At 38.8% G+C, this 14,678-nt stretch overlaps 1 pseudogene; it reads left to right on the top strand.

Annotated features, from left to right (window-relative positions):
* LOC107695934 (copine-8-like) overlaps positions 1-14,678 on the top strand; it is a 48,334-nt pseudogene that overhangs the window by 9,471 nt on the left and 24,185 nt on the right.

Raw genomic sequence — 14,678 nt, 5'->3', positions numbered from 1 at the left:
GCATTTAGCAGACGCTTTTATCCAAAGCGACTTACAGTGCATTCAGGCTATACATTTTTTACCAGTATGTAAAAAATTAAAAAAGATTAAGTTAACTATATTAAATTATACAAATATAAAAAGCATTCAGAAGCATTTTTGCCATTTACAATTTAGAATGCCCTGAATTTTTAGTTTTAATAGACTAATAAATCACATGCATGCACTCTGTGTGTGTGATTTGTGATATACTTGATAATGTCAGCTCGTTACAACAACACTTACCATATTATCGCAGACGATATACTGTATAGCGCACACCCCAGACTCGACTTGAGTGGAAAATTAATACCGTGTTCTTCTGACTTCTGACTATTTTGTAGTAACGAATATGCTTCAGGGAAATGTATCGGAGTAAAAGTACCGTATTGACCTGAATATAAGACGATGTTTTTTTCTTGGAAATACATCTGAAAAAATGCGGTCGTCTTATATTCAGGGTCTAGACTTTGACATGTCAATAATACACCCACAACAATAGGTGGCGACAAATACGCATAAAACGTAAAAAAAAATTTTGATGGTATATCAAAAAGTGTATATTTTTTATTTAATTAGGAAAAGTAGTGGAGTAAAAGTAAAAGTTGGCTGAAATATAAAAACTCAAGTAAAGTACAGATACTCCCAAAAAATACTTAAGTACTGTAACGAAGTATTATTACTTCGTTACATTACACCACTGTGTGGCACTGATCGGCTATGACCCACGGAAGTGTAAGCAGGAAAAAAAACATGGATTCTCAGATCAGTTTCAGACCTCATTCATATGTGGAAATAAATCTGGTGTCAATCGAATACATTCATTTGCATCTGCCATGTAAGGTTTCATTTCGCAGACCCGGCAACCCTGTTTCAGGGGCCGCTTTGGGTTGTTTCACCAAGTGTGTAGTGTAAAGGCAGGTATTGGATATGGGTCACTTTTAATAAAAGATTGAAGTCTGCGTTTTTACAGCTGAAATGAACACTAGAAGCAGTAAAACATGATCAGCTTTTATTCCTTTTCACACAAATTATGATTACTGGGAGATATTGCATGGAAATTTATTTTTACACAGTTCCTTGGACAATACCATGTTATCACCTCAAAACACTTTTACAATAGTGCCATTGTAAACTAATATATTTTGATGTTTGCATCACATAACTAGCTTTACAAATGTAGTAAACTTGCTCGGTAGCTCACCTGGTACAGCACAAGTCTGTGAAACATCAGTCACAATAAAAGAGCTTAAAGGGTTAGTTCACCCAAAAATATAAAATTCTGTCATTAATTACTCATCCTCGTGTTGGTCAGCGCCGCCACACGCTCGCGTCATGATACTGTCGTGAACGCAGGGGACATCGGATGCCCATTGTCCTAGTTGGTATGATACTTTAGGTCAGGGCTGTCCAAACTCGGTCCTGGAGGGCCGGTGTCCTGCAGAGTTTAGCTCCAACCCTAATTAAATGCACCCGATCCAGCTAATCACGTCCTTCGGGCTTATTTGAAAAATGCATGGTTTGTGTGTTGGAGCAGGGTTGGAACTAAACTCTGCAGGGCTGCGGCCCTCCAGGAACTGAGTTTGACACCCCTGGGGTAAGGTGTTTGGGGTCACAGGACACCGGCCCTCCAGGACCGAGTTTGGACAGCCCTGCTTTAGGGTCTTCATGAAATGTCTGTAACATACTTTGATTAAAATTCCTCAATGGTCATGTAAAACAACACCCTTTTTTCCTTGTCAAAAACAGCTCTGTTCACAGCGACCCATTTCAGTGCATGTCTCTTTAAATGATAATGAGCTACTGCTCACCCCACCCCTCTCTTCCGTGGGGGGTCTCTTCCCTCTCTCCTTATATGGCTCAGAGCTGATCTATGAATCTGGCTACAAATTGAAACATCTTGCTGGATGACACCATTTCAGACTCAGACAGACAAACTGACTGCGTGTTTTCTTTTCAGCTTTTCTGAACTGGCAGACTCCAGAAGCCTAACTAAATGTAAAAAAAAAAAAAAAAAAAAAAGCTAGAAAAGTGAACATTTCATCCAATGTCCCCTTTAAAGACTTGTAAAAGAAAGCTATAGATGGCATGGTTGCTCCAACAAATGTTTTTATTTCACATTTACTTTCAGCTAGGTTTAGGATCGGGTTTAGTGTAGGTGGTATTTTCAAATGCGATAGAGCATTAACCCTTTAGTGTTACTGACCAGACAAGTTTTGCAAGAATTTTAAATTCTGAACCCAAGGTATACTTTCCTTTTGACATGAATGATTAGCGAACATGTAGTTATGTACACATAAATGACACGTCATTGCTGTGCAGAAGAATTAACGGACATATTAAATAGATTTCATTTGAACTCTTACTGTAAATGGGACTTATTTATTATTATGAAATGCATATGATACATGTAGGCTTGAATTAGTACATCAATGCAACAAGAAATGATCCTTCCCCTAAACACATCAAATACATAGCCTGTAATATGACATAAAGTGAGCGATGAGTCTATATTTAGCCGTCTGGAGTCCCTGATTCCAGCGTCTTTTGGCCGGTGAATGTAGGGAGTTGTAATGCTGCATCACTGGCCCCATCACGTCAGCACAGCTCAGACTCAGCACATGTGCCGCTCCATATAAGACTCTCCTGCTGCACTGATGATGATGATGATGATGAAGGTCCTGGAATCTTATGAGGGGCTGGGGCTTGTTTGTGTTTGTGTGTAATTTTACCTCAACAAAAAAGAAAACATTCATTCATGTCTCTTGAAAAATCTACAAAAACTCTGCACACGTTCTACATTTTCTACAAACCTGTGAAATTCAAATGAACAATGACATTTTGACTTTATATACACTATTTTTTCTCAAATCTATGCAACTGCATTCATAATGGGGTTCAGATGAAATAGACCAGGCCTGATTACTGCCAGACCTGTTCAATGAAATCAGAGCTTAAATATAACTTTTTTAACAGCATGAAGCTGGTAAAAAGGTCTCACCCACTAACACACTATGCCAAAACTGAAAGAAAATCTTGGACTCCAATGAACCATGGTGAGAGCCATTATCTCCAAATTAAAAAACAAAACAAAACTCTGCACAGTAGTGAACATTCAAGTGGCCGTCCTTCCAAAATTCCTCCAAGAGCACAACCAATTCATCCAGGAAGTCACACAAGACCCAAGGATAGCATTGATGGACCCATACAGCATGACTCCACTACTGGAAAGACACTGGGAAAAATGGCAACCATGGAAAACCCAAAAGACTCATCTGAATTATGCCAAAACACACACTGTATATAAACCTCAAACCTTTTCGGAGAATATTTTTGTCAGCTAGGTCGAAAGTGGAACAGTTTGGAAGACAGTGCTCCCGTTATATCTGGTGCCAGTTCTACTAAAAGAACATCATACGAGTTCGGGCTAAATCCCAAACTCAGAGCCCTCATCTTGGACAGCACGCCAAATATGCATACTCTTTTCTTTATCTGATATATAAGTTCAAACTCATGAAAAATTGTTCTAAAAATGTATTGTTCTAAAACCAAAAACTATATATAGTTTTGCGTGCTATCACATTTCCTTAAAAAAAAAAAGAAATTTAACCACCATGTCCTCAGCGGTCTATGGAGACTCCTATGTTCGTTGGTGCATCCCAACACACGACACTTGTAATGCCTCTTTGGCATTGCCAATGGGCGGGACTTTCCCTAGTATGACATCATTATAGGGAGAAATCTGGAACCGCTCGTTTGGAGAGACTGTTTATGATTTATTGGGATTATAAAAAAAAATGAGTGGGTGGATTTTTACCATTATAGGCTGGTTGTTTTCACACACTGCTGCCACACAACTGTGTTCAAACACCTTATAAAAGTGATATTTGCACCTTTAAGTTTAAAGGGGGCAATAGATCGTAGGTGTTAAATATGGAAGCCCATTTCCGCCGCTGATAAAAAAGAGTTTATATCTCACAATTGTGACTTTATAACTCTGAATTGCATGTTATAAAGTCAGAATTGTGAAAAAAAGAATGTTGTTTCACAAGAATGCAGAATGCTGTGAAAATGTATTTGCCCCCATTCTGATTATTTCATATGAAATCGTTTTAGATCTTCAGAATTGTGTGATATAAAGTCACAGTTGAAAATTACAAAATCAGGATTGCATGATAAAAAGTCGACTGTGGGATAAAAAGTCGCAATCACCTTTTTTCTTTTTTATTCGGTGGCGGAAACGGGCTTCCATAATTAAAGGGGGCGATAGGTAATTTTTTTTTTTTTACTTCAATATAAACATAAAAACTGTATGTGTTTACTCAGGTTGCCTCTATTTTTTGTTTTATTTCATTTGAAGATCTAAAACTATTTAGAATATAATAATAAGAATGGGGGCAAATACATTTTCACAGCACTCTGCATTCTTGTGAAACAGCATTCTCGAATGGCCTTGTGGGTCAGTTTGCTTGGTCTTAGAAAGGCCCCCAGACAGCCAAACAGATGTTCAGAAACTGAATTATTTCAGCCACCTGCCGTTGCTTGTGATATGAATTTGCGAGACATCTGAGCATGTGTGTGTGTGTGTGTGTTAATGACAAACTCTTTTCACTGCATGTGAGACAAATGAGCCAATAATTGTATTCTCAAGAGCTCCACACATCTTTCTTTGCTTTTTGTGCATATTTGTTTTCTTAATTTGCTGAATTAACAAACCAGGGCTGCTATATTTTCACTCTTCTTTCCAGCAAGGTGGCGTTTTAATGTCTCAAGGCAGTTTTCATGTATCTTTATATTTGTTTCTGTGTAGTTTGTGTGCTGTACACTCAGACTGTGGCAAACAGGGAGTGGAGGGAGGTATTGTATTTTCTGAATTTGTGTTTTCAGACCTGTATTTTTAATTTACATTGCTTTTGTTCATGCTGGTAATGTGATGCCCTTTATTGTTTAGTTTGGCAGGACAGAAGTCATTGATAACACGCTGAATCCAGACTTTGTGCACAAATTCATCCTCGATTACTTCTTTGAAGAGAGACAAAATTTACGCTTTGACCTGTAAGTATAATCAGCATACAAAAATGTTTGTGTCTGTCTTTGAGTTTTATGTTTGTTTTAAAATTAGATTTTTTAATTCATGTTGGGCACATTCATTTTTGAAAAAAACATTTTTTTAAAAATTGAATGTCTCTAAATGTCAGGTGGTATAACATCTAACTAAAATGCAATAACATATTTTTCTTTACATCTTCACTGAAAAAAAGTGTATGATTTACTTTACAATTTTCACTCATAAATTTCTAATAAATTTCACAAATAATTACAAAGAAATGGTAGAGTGAATGAAATGGTATTTGTGAAAAATCATTTTTTTACAGTTTTGAATACATGTGAATGTACACTTCTTAATTATTCAAAAATAATTTCAAGGTAAAAGGTAAAGTTTTTTTTTTTTTTTTCCCCAGTATAATAAGACCCATTTAACAATCTGGGGTGCGTTTCCCAAAAGCATCTATGGTCACAAGTTCTGTGGTTACCAATAGTTTACAATGGAACTTGCAACCATAGTTAGCTAATGATGCTTTTGGGAAACGTACCCCTGAATGAATCTTGCATGTCATCTTGCCATAAAAAAATTAAATTAAATAAAAATACAAACAAACAAACAATTTATTTATTGACATGGGACCCCAGGCCAATCATCTCCTCTATGTTCACTGTAAACAATCTGACATACAGAGACAACATATACAGAAGTGCTATTTTCACAAGGAACATAGGAGACCTTTTAATGCAGTTTTGTATGATTTCACACATACTCTCTCTCTCACACACACACACACTCTGCCTGCAGGGCTTTGGCTTGCTGCCACTCAGTGAAGCACATTTTATACAGCAGTATCCCAGAAATTACATTTATTCATTATTCACCTCCATCACACACAGACACACACACACGCGCGGTCAAACACACACTGCAGTCCTCCATTAGAGCGGCCTGCTCCATACGTACCACTACAAATTGTCTAGAGGCACATGATGCACATTATACATGAGCTTTTATTAACATGGGCTGAATTGAACATCAGTGACGTGTGTGTGTGCATTCGTGTGTGTGTGTGGTCGGTCGTGTCATGTCATCATCTCCCTGTCCTGATATTATCATATTCAGGATGTGACATTTTGATGGATATGTCACATCCATCTGTGTGCGTGTGTGTGTACTCCTGACAGTTTTACACCTGGTCCCTTCTCACCCAGATTGCTCTTTTTCATTTCTCTGAGATCTGGAGCTGTACAGTATATATAAATTCTAACTTTAGAATCATCTGTTTAGTAACCATGGAGATTTCGATTAGAAGTTGTCATATCAAGATAATATCGTGGAGACCTGGGCGGTGTAAGCAAACAGGAACGACCCAGAACACCACAGCAACCATCCAGAATACCTTTGCAACATCCTAGCAACCAATGTTGAGTCCATTTCCCAAAGCATCGTGTGCCAACTCTGATCACAAGTTCTGTCATTACCAGCGTAGTGCAACCAGAGTTCCAACGAAAAAAAAAAAAAAAAAAAAAAAGAACAAAGAACAAACTTGTGTGATTGGAACTACAGCTTGCTGTAATGATCTCTGGAAGGAAGGACGCGAAAGCAGAAGAATGCTTAACTCCAATTTATTGAAGCACAATAATAAACACAGTATGAGCCAAATGGCTCCAGACCAGTTCTGGACCAGGAGGACACAGGAGAATGGTCAAGCAGGTAAAGTCAAAGTCCAGGGCAGTCCATCAGTAACCAAATCCAATCCATAAGACGAAAGACAGAGTCAGGCAGGTGAGAAGGTCAGGCAAGGCACAGGCAGATCAATCCAGGCAATCCAAAGCTCACAGTTCAAACAGGCAGAAGATCATAACAGCTGGGTAATCCAAAAAGGCGAACAGAACCCCCGGGAAAATCCAAACTCCAAAGTCAGTAACAGTCCATTGGGTTAGCAGCACGTAACAATCCAGGATCATCAAGTTTTGATGAAAAACAGGTAACTGCAACACAACTGGGCAGAAAGAAAATAAATTAAATAAAACATAACCAATTAAATAACAAATACTTAAACAAAAAGAAAATAGATTAGAGAGCGGCAAAGAAACAGAACACACTGGCAGAAAACAGAGAAAGAAACAGAATAGATATATGAGAAAAATCAAGCAATGAAAGAAAACAGGTGTGCGGTAACGAGCGATCGCGCTGATTAGAAAACACCATCAGAGGGAGATCAAACCTGAGTCCTGACAGTACCCCCTCCCCCAGGAGTGCCTCCCAGTGCACTCAAGGGCTGAGAGGATCGTTGGCGATGGAAAGCCTTGATAAGCAAGTGGTCCAGAATATCTCGAGCCGGGACCCAATATCTCTCCTTAGGACCGTAACCCTCCCAGTCAACAAGATATTGAAATCCCCATCCACGGTGCCTGGAATCAAGAATTTTTCTGACGATGAAGGCAGGAGCGCCCTCAATCATCAGGGGAGGAGGAGGAACAGAGGAAGATACAGAAGGAACATGGGGAGAACGCAAGACAGGCTTAATTTTAGAAACATGAAAAAACAGGGTGCAACCGAAAGGAAAGGATAGTGTAACCGAAGTTGGACTGTTACCGGACTGATGACTTTAATAATGGGATAAGGCCCGATGAGCCTAGGTGCCAACTTATGAGCCGGGACTCGAAGCAACAGGTCCTTGGTGGAAAGCCAAACCCGTTGCCCACAAACATCCTCCACAAGCCATCCTCCGGTAACAGTCTGCAGTGATTTTAGTACGTCCCCCGGACCGGATCAGAGCCTCCCTGGCCCTCCTCCAGGTACGACAACAGTGCTGAATAAAAGCCTGGACCGAGGGAATGGCTGCTTTAGGACCATGGGAAGAAAACCAAGGAGGTTGGCAACCCAGGCAACACATGAATGGGGAAAGCCCAGTCAAAGACACTAGCAATGGATTATGAGCATACTCAGCCCACATTAGCTGCTGACTCCAGGTAGAGGGGTTGTGGGAAGCTAAACATCGGAGAATCCGACCGAGATCCTGGTTTACCCGCTCGGACTGGCGGTTAGTCTGTGGATGGAACCCTGACCACAGACTGGCGGAGGCTCCAGTCTGCCGACAGAACTCCCTCCAAAAATGGGAAACAAACTGGGCCCCCTATCAGAGACCACGTCCTCCGGAAAACCATGAATCCTGAAGACATGGTCAATGATCACCCGTGCCATCTCCTTCACAAAGGGTAGTTTGGGAAGGGCAATGAAGTGGACCACTTTAGAAAACAATCCACCATGGTGAGGATCAAAGTATTGCCACTGGATGGAGGGAGACCAGTAACAAAATCCAGGGCAATATGTGACCAGAGGCGGGAAGGGATGGGAAGAGGATGTAACAGACCAGCAGATGGTAAATTAGAAGTCGCAATCTTCAATTCCCCAGGTGACCTCACCCACCACACAGCCCTGAGTCAAAATAGTGTCAGGAGGAGGCGTCAAGCACCGCGACAACACATCAGGTTTACCATTTTTGGAGCCCGGCCTGTAAGATAACACAAAGTCGAAGCGCCCAAAAAATAATGCCCAACGAGCCTGTCTGGCATTCAATCGTTTAGCCGACCTAATGTACTCCGAGTTCCTATGGTCAATCCACACCACGAAAAGAATAGCCGTCCCCTCCAACCAGTGATTCCATTTCCCCAGAGCAAATCGTACCGCCAGCAACTCTCGACTGCTGATGTCGTAGTTTCGTTTTGCAGAAGACAAATGGTGAGAAAAATAAGCACAAGGATGTAGCTTATTATCTTGAGGGGTTATTTAAGAAAGAACTGCCCCAACACCTACCTCCGGCGCATCGACCTCCACCACAAACTGCTGAGCAGGGTCAGGTGTAATGAGAATTGGAGAATTGTCATTCAGTCCCTGATAATCTATACAAGGGCGCAGAGAGCCATCCTTCTTCTTCACAAAAAATAACCCCGCACCTGCCAGAGAAGAAGAGGGACGGATGATACCAGCAGCCAGAGACATTTCTCCATTGCCGCCTGCTCAGGTGTGGACAAGGAGAAAAGACGACCACGAGGCGGGGAAGTGCCTGGGAGGAGATCGATGACACAATCATATGGTCAATGTGGTAGAAGAGAGGCAGCTCGGGACATGCTGAAGACTGCCCGCAAATCATGGTACATGACAGGAACACGGGACAAATCCCAGTGGTTACCAGAGGTAACTACACTCACCTGGCCGGTTATAGACGAAATAGTCATGAACTTGCAGCCATCCAGTGAATGAGCATTGATGGGAGGATTAAGAGGGTAAATGGGAAGAGGGTAAATGAGCCCAATCTTCATCAATAAACAGTTCAAACAGGCAGAAGATCATAACAGCTGGCCAATCCAAAAAGGTGAACAGAACTCCAAAGTCAGTAACAGACCATTAAGTCAGCAGCACGTAACAGAATGTTAAAAATAAACATTCAAATAAAGTTATATTTTGGTTAAAAATAAAGTTGTAAAATGTAGTAAGACATTTTTTTGTAACCTTTAAATAACATTATAATCACAACACGAAAACTGGACAGTTCAGCATTCTAGAAACATGTAAAAACAATGTTCACACAATGTTTATATAACCTAAATTTGTAACCTAGGTAGCAACCACCCCAAACTGCCTAGCAACCTCATTGCAAAACACCAACCCCCTAAGAACACCTTAGCAACCACATACAGTAGCAGCACAGACACACATACAGTATTGTGGAAGTGCAGAAAACGCGAGTAGGGAAAATACAGAATGGAGTTTAATTTATATGGACTCTGAATGAGCCAAGTGGAATGGATTTGAGGAAGCAGCAGTGTGGAAGGCAAGGCTAAAACGCGGAATGGTGTTTAATTTATTAGGGCATTCCTCAAGTGGAATGGACTTGACTGACGGTGCTCTGAAAAGTGAACAGACATATGCGCTAAATTAGAGACGGTAAAAGTGAGTGGTTCCAGATTGTGTTGTGTGTGTTATGGGGTAGATTCTTGACATAGAGTTACACACATACAATATCGCAGCACAACCACAGTGAAACCTGCAGTACACTGATTGCTCTTATTGCCGAGGTGATTTGAACATGAATGTTTGGTCAGGTAAAAGCATGTTTTGATTTTAGCAATCGATCTCTCCTGCGGTGGCTGGAAATATGTGCACATGTGCTGACGCTGCTCATTTTGCACAGCGGGAGGAAGAAAGAGACAGATAGACAAAGAGAGAGATAGCCAAGAGTGTAGCTTCATGCTGAGAGGAAAATAACATGTATCCCAACATGACAGATTTTTCCTCAAACATGTAGGTTGTTGCCACCCACTGGGGTTTCATTTAAACTGTCGGTGAACAACAGGCTTGTCACAAGAAAACACAAGCGCTGACATATTTTAGCTCCTAGAGTAAACGCTGCACAGAAAACAAGTAATAACATGACTTGAAGGTAAATTGTGCCTTTTTTTAGGGTAGTACTTTCTTCTATCCTAATGTGCAAAGCCAGCTATAACAAGAATGGAAGACGGTGGGAGTGTCTGGGAAACAGTCATTACTGCTTGCTAAGCGGTGAATGACATCATTCATTTGTCCTATATATTTATTCAAACATACATTAAACATGAAATTTCTACATGCAGTGTTTTGAATACACCTATTCTAGAATAAGCATGTTCTGAATTAAAATTTAGAAATAGAATTTGTATTTTTGAGGGACATAAAGTGCATGCAAAAATTCAAGCAAAATGTGTTAAATGTGTGTGTTTTTTTATATGATTCAGTACAGTCTAATTAATACAAAAATGCATGATTTTTAGGAAAATAGAAAAAACCTGAAAGTCCACCCGTAACACCATCCCTAAAACTAATGTTCAGTAGCGTGTAAGTTGTATGAAAATGTATGATGAGATTGTATGGAAGCGTAAAAGTTTAGTAACTGTGAATACAGTTACAATATGCCAACATGTAAAATAGTTACAAATTGCCATGAGATATTTATATTATATAAGAACCACATTATGGTGGCAACATTTGTATGGACAAGCATCAGTGACATTTTCTTCTGAAAAAGATACATTTTCTTATTCCAGTTTTTGCAATAGAGTGCTGCAGTGGATGATGTAGTTTTGTTGGCCAACTTCCAAGTTAGCATCACCCTGGTTCCCTCGACAAAAAACCAAAAGGATTTTTCGATTGACTTTTGATAAGATCTGTGACCAACAACTTTATGATTCTTACATGTTCCCTTTCATGGGAACTTCGAAGTCTTACATCTGCCCTTATCTTCACCTTCCTAATTCCCCTGTAACCACCATCTCTCCACCTGACCGAGGTTAGGTGGGGAATTTCATGCATTATAGTCGCGTATGCTGGAGTAGCGACCCCTAGAGGACGCAGTGTCTCGTTCCCTACTCAGGGAACCATGGTTACATAAGTAACCTGAGACGTTTTATTCATCAAGATAATCTTCATAATCTTCACAATAGCCTACAAACAATCAGCAGAAGTAAAAAGCTAAAGGCTATAAACGAACTACACTAATGTTGCATGACTTCAGTGTCACCATCTCTAAGTTTGTGACAACTCTTGTAATATTTATTTGAAATGGACTATGAAAGTTGGAAAATTTGAGTTAGGATAGTTTGCAAGAGCGTGAGTATAAATACAACTGAGAAGTTTATTAATTTTAAGAATTGTCCTGTTCGGATTGATAACGTCTAATGTCACTGTAAAGAAAGAGTCCCATTTAGCCACTTATTAGCAACTGCCTTTTAAAGACAAGTAAAAGCTTTAAAATGAGTGGGGTATTGTTTTATGTCATAGAAAAAAAAACATGAAAATATCTTGAGCTTGTGTTAAGCACAGACTTTATTTCAGGTATTTAACCAAAAACCCATTAAAAAAAACATTGACTTTGAGTTTTGAGCTTTTGACTGTGTAAAAATTCTAATATGTTTCCAGATTTAAGGACTAATTTCTGCAGCACTTTATTTTGAGCCACAGAAATTAAACATTTCATTTCTACAAGCATTTCATTCAGCATCATTCACTGAATTTTCCTTGTATTTTTAGGTATGACCTCGACTCAAAGAGTGCAAACCTGTCCAAACATGTAAGTGTTTTCCTGTAAATGTAAAACTGATGGACACTGTGTGTGTGTGTGTGTGTGTGTGTGTGTGTGTGTGTGAGAGAGAGAGAGAGTGGGTTGAACTATAGAAGACTTGTTATAGTTTTTTTCTTGTGTTGTGTTTGTGGCCCTACAGACACCTTGTTTGACCCTCATCATGGGGGTTTTATCGTGATTTATCCAAGCATTTTGTGGGGTCAGAACCATGGGTCACTCTGTATCCCACAATGCACCTGTGCGATTGATGTTCAGAGATGCTGGACACAGTCATTCTGACCAGCGCTCTCAGGAGATTGTCTGCTTTTTTCAGTCCTTCCTTTCCATCTGCAAACCTTTCTGCCTTTTTTTTTTATTTTTTACTGACCCATTCCCTCATTTTATTACTCTTAAAATGTTTTCTTGCCCCAGGCTCATGATAATCTAATATGAAGTGAAGTAAACCATTTCAATAATTCATTTTATTTAACTTATTAATTTTTTTCACATATTTTCATGTGTACAGGCTCATGTGCCCCATGCCATGACCATTCATTCATTTATTCATTCATGTATTTATGTATGTATGTATTTATGAGTTAGTGTACAGAGTGTAAGTGTGGAACATGCTTGAAATGAAATATTAGACATCATTTATGAAGAAAGCATAAAAATCAAGGTAAATGTTACTTTAATATCATTATTTCAATTTAAGTAGCATAATTATAACAATAATATTGTTATATTCTTTCTAATCAGGCTGTGATTATGTAAACTAAAAGTTTAATTAAAGTCTATTTAGGATACTAGCTATGAAAATTATGAAAAATATACTAGCTATGAAATTTACCAAGATGATGGACTCTGAAATGGAGTGCCATTTTACTTTAAATAAATAAATAAATAAATCCTTTGAAATGTCCACCACAGACTGTTAGCAACCAAAATACATAATTTGAGAGATGCAAAATTCCAAATATGCACCGCAAATTCATTTACAGATTTGCATGGTCTACATGACTTCTTAAAGGCTTGCATCTAAGAAATGAATTGACATGAAAGATTGAACATGAACATGAACTTTACATTGAAAGTGAAATGTTCGTTTTACATGTTCATTTGAGATCGAGAGAATGTTGGTCACATATCGTTCGCACTGGAGAACAAATACTAGCTTAAAAGCATGAAACATTCAAAACCCATTTAACGTCCATAATGTAACATATTTCTGAGCAGAGCTTGATTTTGTCTTGATTTGATCCATTGGAATGTAATACACATTCCTGATCGTATCACTTTGTGCATATTGTTACAAACATTAAGTGAGTTTCATCAACATTCTGCCCCGAAACAACTTTTCTTTTCTGCTAATGTAACTAAGGCTTTATAATATTATGAACATAATATTAACATTAATATACTAGCTTACAGTTCATGATAAATAAGTGTCCATTTTGATTTCATGTGGACTTGAATGTGTACTGAGATATCAGGCATCTTAGTTTGAACTCAGATGCCCTAAAATCATGAAGTGTGAGTAATGCTCCCATTCCTGCCGTCTGTGTGTGTTCACAGGACTTCCTGGGCCAGATGTACTGTACTCTCGGAGAGGTGGTGGGCTCTCAAGGCAGTCGTATGGAAAGATCGCTTGTGTAAGTCCTGCGTTTGAACTTCACACTTCTCTGAATCACAGTGTGTTGAAAAAGATTTCAGTTCTTACCTAACATGTTTTCATTTTGGGATTATCTGTATTTATATGGGCAGATGATGCAGTTCAATTTTACTGTATGAAAGAAGGACATATTCATGTTCATTTTTTTCTTCATACATATTGTGTCATTTGGCTAAACTTGAAAAAATAATCTAATCTGGATCTGTTTTTAAAACAGCTTTCTATGAATTTGCATACCCTGAAAACTGCTTTTCAATTGTGCAAGAAATTTTTTTCTTTCTTTTTTTTTTTTTAGAACTGAGCCCCATTCCTGAACCAAATTACAAATGTATTCAAATTTACTACAAAATTTTCTAAATGACAAAGTTTATGGTGCAGTAAACTAATTAAACCATCTCTTGGGCATCCTTAAAAATGTTAATCAGGATAAGGGAGAGTTTTATCCCTTACTATTAATTAAACTTGTAACGTGTAGTTGAAATAATTTCATGTTCATTTAATCAGTCCTGCGGTGACGCCTCCACAAAATAGAGATTTTCAGCATTAATGAGCATTAAATAAGCTTCACTTACTTGAGTGGAACTGACTGTCGAAATAGCTGAATAGTATTAAAGGGGTCATATGATGTTGCTAAAAATAACATTATTTTGTGTTTATGCGTTGCGTTGCATCGCACCGCATAAACATAAAACCATGTTTGCATTTGTGATCGGAGAAATGACAAACAACAAGTGCTACTCTACACTACTCAAAAAACTCGCTTTAAATATATAACATTTCAGAACTCTTTAAATATAAAAGACGTACTTACAGTCTTTGAGTCAGAACAGCCAACATTGCAG

Source organism: Sinocyclocheilus anshuiensis, unplaced genomic scaffold (genome assembly GCF_001515605.1).
Source record: "Sinocyclocheilus anshuiensis isolate Anshui unplaced genomic scaffold, SAMN03320099.WGS_v1.1 scaffold626, whole genome shotgun sequence".
NCBI classification, from domain to species: domain Eukaryota; kingdom Metazoa; phylum Chordata; class Actinopteri; order Cypriniformes; family Cyprinidae; genus Sinocyclocheilus; species Sinocyclocheilus anshuiensis.
Note: the sequence above shows the minus strand (reverse complement) of the source record. Positions and strands in the feature narration are given on the sequence as shown.